Consider the following 6680-nt stretch of genomic DNA (forward strand, 5'->3'; position numbering starts at 1 on the left):
CAGTGACAAAGGAAATATCCACAGATGAAAACTAGAAAGAAGGTTTCTTAGAAACTTCTTCGTGATGTGTGAATTCATCTCACAGAGTTACACTTTTGTTTCGTGGAACAGTCCATTAACACTGTCTTTGGGGAAACTGAGAAGGGCTTCTTTGGATCACATTGAGGCCTACGCTGATAAAGGAAATTTCCTCCGTTTAAAACGTGAAAGAAGCTTTCTGAGAAACTTCTTTCTGATCTGTGAGTTCATCTCACAGAGTTACAATCTCTGCCTCAAGAAGCAGTTTGCTAACCCTCTTTTCGTGGAAACTGCAAAGTGATATTTGGGAGCATATTGGGGCCCATGGTGATAAAGGAATTATCCTCACATAATAACTAAAGAGAAGCTTTCTGAGAAACTGAATTGCCATGTGTGAATGCAACTCACAGAGTTACACGTTTCTCTTCAGTGATCAGTTTGTTAGCACAGTTTTCTGGAAATCTGCAATTAGATACTTCATAGCGCAATGAACATTACAGTGACAAAGGAAATATCCGGATGAAAACTAGAAAGAAGCTTTCTTACAAACTTCTTGGTGATGTGTGAATTCATCTCACAGAGTTACACCTTATGTTTCGTGGAAGCAGTCCATTTACACTGTCTTTGGGGAAACTGAGAAGGGCTTTCTTTGGATCACATTGAGGCCTACGCTGATAAAGGAAATTTCATCCGTTCAAAACGTGAAAGGAAGCTTCTGAGAAACTTCTTTTCTGATCTGTGAGTTCATCTCACAGAGTTACAAGCTATGCCTCAAAGAAGCAGTTTGCTAACACTCTTTCGTTCGTGGAAATCTGCAAAGTGATATGTGGGAGCCTCTTTGGGGCTCATGGTGTAGTAAAGGAATTATCCTCACATAATAACTAAAGAGGAAGAAGCTTTCCTGAGGAACTGCAATTGCCATGTGTGAATGCAAACTCACAGAGTTACACGTTTCTCTTCAGTGATTCAGTTTGTTAGCACATTTTTCTGGAGAAGCTGCAATTAGATACTTCACCTAGCGCAATAAACATTTACAGTTGACAAAGGAAATATCCGATGATAAAACTTGAAAGAAGCTTTCTTAGAACTTCTTGGTGATGTGTGAATTCATCTCACAGAGTACACTTATGTTCAGTGGAACAGTCCATTAACACTGTCTTTGAGGGAAATCTGAGAAGGGCTTCTTTGGATCACATGAGGCCTACGCTGATAAAGGACAATTTCATCCGTTTTCAAAACGTGAAAGAAGTCTTTATGAGAAACTCTTTCTGATCGTGAGTTCATCTCACAGAGTTACAACCTCTGCCTCAAGAAGCAGTTTGCTAACACTCTTTTCTTGGAATCTGCCAAAGTGATATTTGGCGAGCCTATGGGGCCCATGGTGATAAAGGAAAATCCTCACATAATAACTAAAGAGAAGCTTTATGAGAAACTGAATTGCAATGTGTGAATGCAACTCACAGAGTTACACGTTTCTCTTCAGTGATCAGTTTGTTTAGCACAGTTTTCTGGAATCTGCAATTAGATACTTCATAGCGCAATGAACATTACAGTGACAAAGGAAATATCCAGATGAAAACTAGAAGAAGCTTTCTTAGAAACTTCTGGTGAGTGTGAATTCATCTCACAGAGTTACACTTATGTTTCGTGGAGCAGTCCATTAACACTGTCTTTGGGGAACTGAGAAGGGCTTCTTTGGATCACATTGAGGCCTACGCTGATAAAGGAAATTTCCTCCGTTCAAAACGTGAAAGAAGCTTTCTGAGAAACTTCTTTCTGATCTGTGAGTTCATCTCACAGAGTTACAACCTCTGCCTCAAGAAGCAGTTTGCTAACACTCTTTTCGTGGAAAACTGCAAAGTGATATTTGGGAGCATATTGGGGCCCATGGTGATAAGGAATTATCCTCACATAATAACTAAAGAGAAGCTTTCTGAGAAACTGCATTGCCATGTGTGAATGCAACTCACAGAGTTACACGTTTCTCTTCGTGATCAGTTTGTTAGCACAGTTTTCTGGAAATCTGCAATTAGATACTTCATAGCGCAATGAACATTACAGTGACAAGGAAATATCCAGATGAAAACTAGAAAGAAGCTTTCTTAGAAACTTCTTGGTGATGTGTGAATTCATCTCACAGAGTTACACTTATTGTTTCGTGGAGCAGTCCATTAACACTGTCTTTGGGGGAAACTGAGAAGGGCTTCTTTGGATCACATTGAGGCCTACGCTGATAAAGGGAATTTCATCCGTTTCAAAACGTGAAAGAAGCATTCTGAGAAAACTTCTTTCTGATCTGTGAGTACATCTCACAGAGTTACAATCTCTGCCCTCAAGAAGCAGTTTGCTAACACTCTTTTCGTGGAATCTGCAAAGTGATATTTGGGAGCCTATTGGGGCTCATGGTGATAAGAAGGAAATATCCTCACATAATAACTAAAGAGAAGCTTTCTGAGAAACTGCATTGCCATGTGTGAATGCAACTCACAGAGTTACACGTTTCTCTTCAGTGATCAGTTTGTTAGCACAGTTTTCTGGAAATCTGCAATTAGATACTTCATAGCGCAATGAACATTACAGTGACAAAGGAAATATCCACAGATGAAAACTAGAAAGAAGCTTTCTTAGAAACTTCTTGGTGATGTGTGAATTCATCTCACAGAGTTACACTTATGTTTCGTGGAACAGTCCATTTACACTGTCTTTGGGGAAACTGAGAAGGGCTTCTTTGGATCACATTGAGGCCTACGCTGATAAGGAAATTTCCTCCGTTCAAACGTGAAAGAAGCTTCTGAGAAACTTCTTTCTGATCTGTGAGTTCATCTCACAGAGTTACAACCTCTGCCTCAAGAAGCAGTTTGCTAACACTCTTTTCGTGGAACTGCAAAGTGATATTTGGGAGCATATTGGGGCCTCATGGTGATAAAGGAATTATCCTCACATAATAACTAAAGAGAAGCTTTCTGAGAAACTGCATTGCCATGTGTGAATGCAACTCACAGAGTTACACGTTTCTCTTCAGTGATCAGTTTGTTAGCACAGTTTTCTGGAAATCTGCAATTAAGATACTTCATAGCGCAATGAACATTACAGTGACAAAGGAAATATCCAGATGAAAACTAGAAAGAAGCTTTCTTAGAAACTTCTTGGTGATGTGTGAATTCATCTCCACAGAGTTACACTTATGTTTCGTGGAGCAGTCCATTAACACTGTCTTTGGGGAAACTGAGAAGGGCTTCTTTGGATCACATTGAGGCCTACGCTGATAAAGGAAATTTCCTCCGTTCTAAAACGTGAAAGAAGCTTTCTGAGAAACTTCTTTCTGATCTGTGAGTTCATCTCACAGAGTTACAATCTCTGCCTCAAGAAGCAGTTTGCTAACACTCGTTTCGTGGAAACTGCAAAGTGATATTTGGGAGCTATTGGGGCTCATGGTGATAAAGGAAATATCCTCACATAATAACTAAAGAGAAGCTTTCTGAGAAACTGCATTGCCATGTGTGAATGCAACTCACAGAGTTACACGGTTCTCTTCAGTGATCAGTTTGTTAGCACAGTTTTCTGGAAATCTGCAATTAGATACTTCATAGCGCAATGACATTACAGTGACAAAGGAAATATCCCAGATGAAAACTAGAAGAAGCCTCTTAGAAACTTCTTGGTGATGTGTGAATTCATCTCACAGAGTTACACTTATGTTTCGTGGAACAGTCCATTTACACTGTCTTTGGGTAACTGAGAACGGCTTCTTTTTATCACATTGAGGCCTACGCTGATAAAGGAAATTTCCTCCGTTCAAAACGTGAAAGAAGCTTTCTGAGAACTTCTTTCTGATCTGTGAGTTCATCTCACAGAGTTACAACCTCTGCCCAAGAAGCAGTTTGCTAACACCTCTTTTCGTGGAAACTGCAAAGTGATATTTGGGAGCCTATTGGGGCCATGGTGATAAAGGAATATCCTCACATAATAACTAAAGAGAAGCTTTCTGAGAAACTGAATTGCCATGTGTGAATGCAACTCACAGAGTTACACGTTTCTCTTCAGTGATCAGTTTGTTAGCACAGTTTTCTGGAAATCTGCAATTAGATACTTCATAGCGCAATGAACATTACAGTGACAAAGGAAATATCCACAGATGAAAACTAGAAAGAAGGTTTCTTAGAAACTTCTTCGTGATGTGTGAATTCATCTCACAGAGTTACACTTTGTTTCGTGGAACAGTCCATTACACTGTCTTTGGGGAAACTGAGAAGGGCTTCTTTGGATCACATTGAGGCCTACGCTGATAAGGAAATTTCCTCCGTTAAACGTGAAAGAAGCTTTCTGAGAAACTTCTTTCTGATCTGTGAGTTCATCTCACAGAGTTACAATCTCTGCCTCAAGAAGCAGTTTGCTAACACTCTTTTCGTGGAATGCAAAGTGATATTTGGGAGCCTATTGGGGCCCATGGTGATAAAGGAATTATCCTCACATAATAACTAAAGAGAAGCTTTCTGAGAAACTGAATTGCCATGTGTGAATGCAACTCACAGAGTTACACGTTTCTCTTCAGTGATCAGTTTGTTAGCACAGTTTTTCTGGAAATCTGCAATTAGATACTTCATAGCGCAATGAACATTACAGTGACAAAGGAAATATCCAGATGAACTAGAGAAGAGAGAAGTTTCTTAGAAACTTCTTGGTGATGTGTGAATTCATCTCACAGAGTACACTTATGTTTGCGTGGAGCAGTCCATTAACACTGTCTTTGGGTGAAACTGAGAAGGGCTTCTTTGGATCACATTGAGGCCTACGCTGATAAAGGAAATTTCTTCCGTTAAAACGTGAAAGAAGCTTTCTGAGAAACTTCTTTCTGATCTGTGAGTTCATCTCACAGAGTTACAATCTCTGCCTCAAGAAGCAGTTTGCTAACCCTCTTTTCGTGGAAACTGCAAAGTGATATTTGGGAGTATTGGGGCCCATGGTGATAAAGGAATTATCCTCACATAATAACTAAAGAGAAGCTTTCTGAGAAACTGAATTGCCATGTGTGAATGCAACTCACAGAGTTACACGTTTCTCTTCAGTGATCAGTTTGTTAGCACAGTTTTCTGGAAATCTGCAATTAGATACATTCATAGCGCAATGAACATTTACAGTGACAAAGGAAATATCCGGATGAAAACTAGAAGAAGCTTTCTTACAAACTTCTTGGTGATGTGTGAATTCATCTCACAGAGTTACACTTATGTTTCGTGGAGCATTAACACTGTATTTGGGGGAAACTGAGAAGGGCTTCTTTGGATCACATTGAGGCCTACGCTGATAAAGGAAATTTCATCCGTTCAAAACGTGAAAGAAGCATTCTGAGAAACTTCTTTCTGATCTGTGAGTACATCTCACAGAGTTACAATCTCTGCCTCAAGAAGCAGCTTGCTAACACTCTTTTCGTGGAATCTGCAAAGTGATATTTGGGAGCCTCTTGGGTCTCATGGTGATAAAGGAAATATCCTCACATAATAACTAAAGAGAAGCTTTCTGAGAAACTGCATTGCCATGTGTGAATGCAACTCACAGAGTTACACGTTTCTCTTCAGTGATCAGTTTGTTAGCACAGTTTTCTGGAGATCTGCAATTAGATACTTCATAGCGCAATGAACATTACAGTGACAAAGGAAATATCCAGATGAAAACTAGAAAGAAGCTTTCTTAAACTTCTTGGTGATGTGTGAATTCATCTCACAGAGTTACACTTTGTTTCGTGGAAGAGTCCATTTACACTGTCTTTGGGGAAACTGAGAAGGGCTTCTTTGGATCACATTGAGGCCTACGCTGATAAGGAAATTTCCTCCGTTCAAAACGTGAAAGAAGCTTTCTGAGAAACTTCTTTCTGATCTGTGAGTTCATCTCACAGAGTTACAACCTCTGCCTCAAGAAGCAGTTTGCTAACACTCTTTTCGTGGAAACTGCAAAGTGATATTTGGGAGCCTATTGGGGCCCATGGTGATAAAGGAATTATCCTCACATAATAACTAAAGAGAAGCTTTCTGAGAAACTGAATTGCCATGTGTGAATGCAACTCACAGAGTTACACGTTTCTCTTCAGTGATCAGTTTGTTAGCACAGTTTTCTGGAAATCTGCAATTAGATACTTCATAGCGCAATGAACATTACAGTGACAAAGGAAATATCCAGATGAAACTAGAAGGAAGCTTCTTAGAAACTTCTTGGTGATGTGTGAATTCATCTCACAGAGTTACACTTATGTTTCGTGGAGCAGTCCATTAACACTGTCTTTGGGGAAACTGAGAAGGGCTTCTTTGGATCACTTGAGGCCTACGCTGATAAAGGAATTTCTCCGTTCAAAACGTGAAAGAAGCATTCTGAGAAACTTCTTTCTGATCTGTGAGTACATCTCACAGAGTTACAATCTCTGCCTCAAGAAGCAGTTTGCTAACACTCTTTTCGTGGAATCTGCAAAGTTATTTGGGAGCCTATTGGGTCTCATGGTGATAAAGGAAATATCCTCACATAATAACTAAAGAGAAGCTTTCTGAAAACTGCATTGCCATGTGTGAATGCAACTCACAGAGTTACACGTTTCTCTTCAGTGATCAGTTTGTTAGCACAGTTTTCTGGAAATCTGCAATTAATACTTCTAAGCGCAGTAACATCGGTGGACA

This window comes from Rhinopithecus roxellana, chromosome 5 (genome assembly GCF_007565055.1).
Source record: "Rhinopithecus roxellana isolate Shanxi Qingling chromosome 5, ASM756505v1, whole genome shotgun sequence".
NCBI classification, from domain to species: Eukaryota; Metazoa; Chordata; class Mammalia; order Primates; family Cercopithecidae; genus Rhinopithecus; species Rhinopithecus roxellana.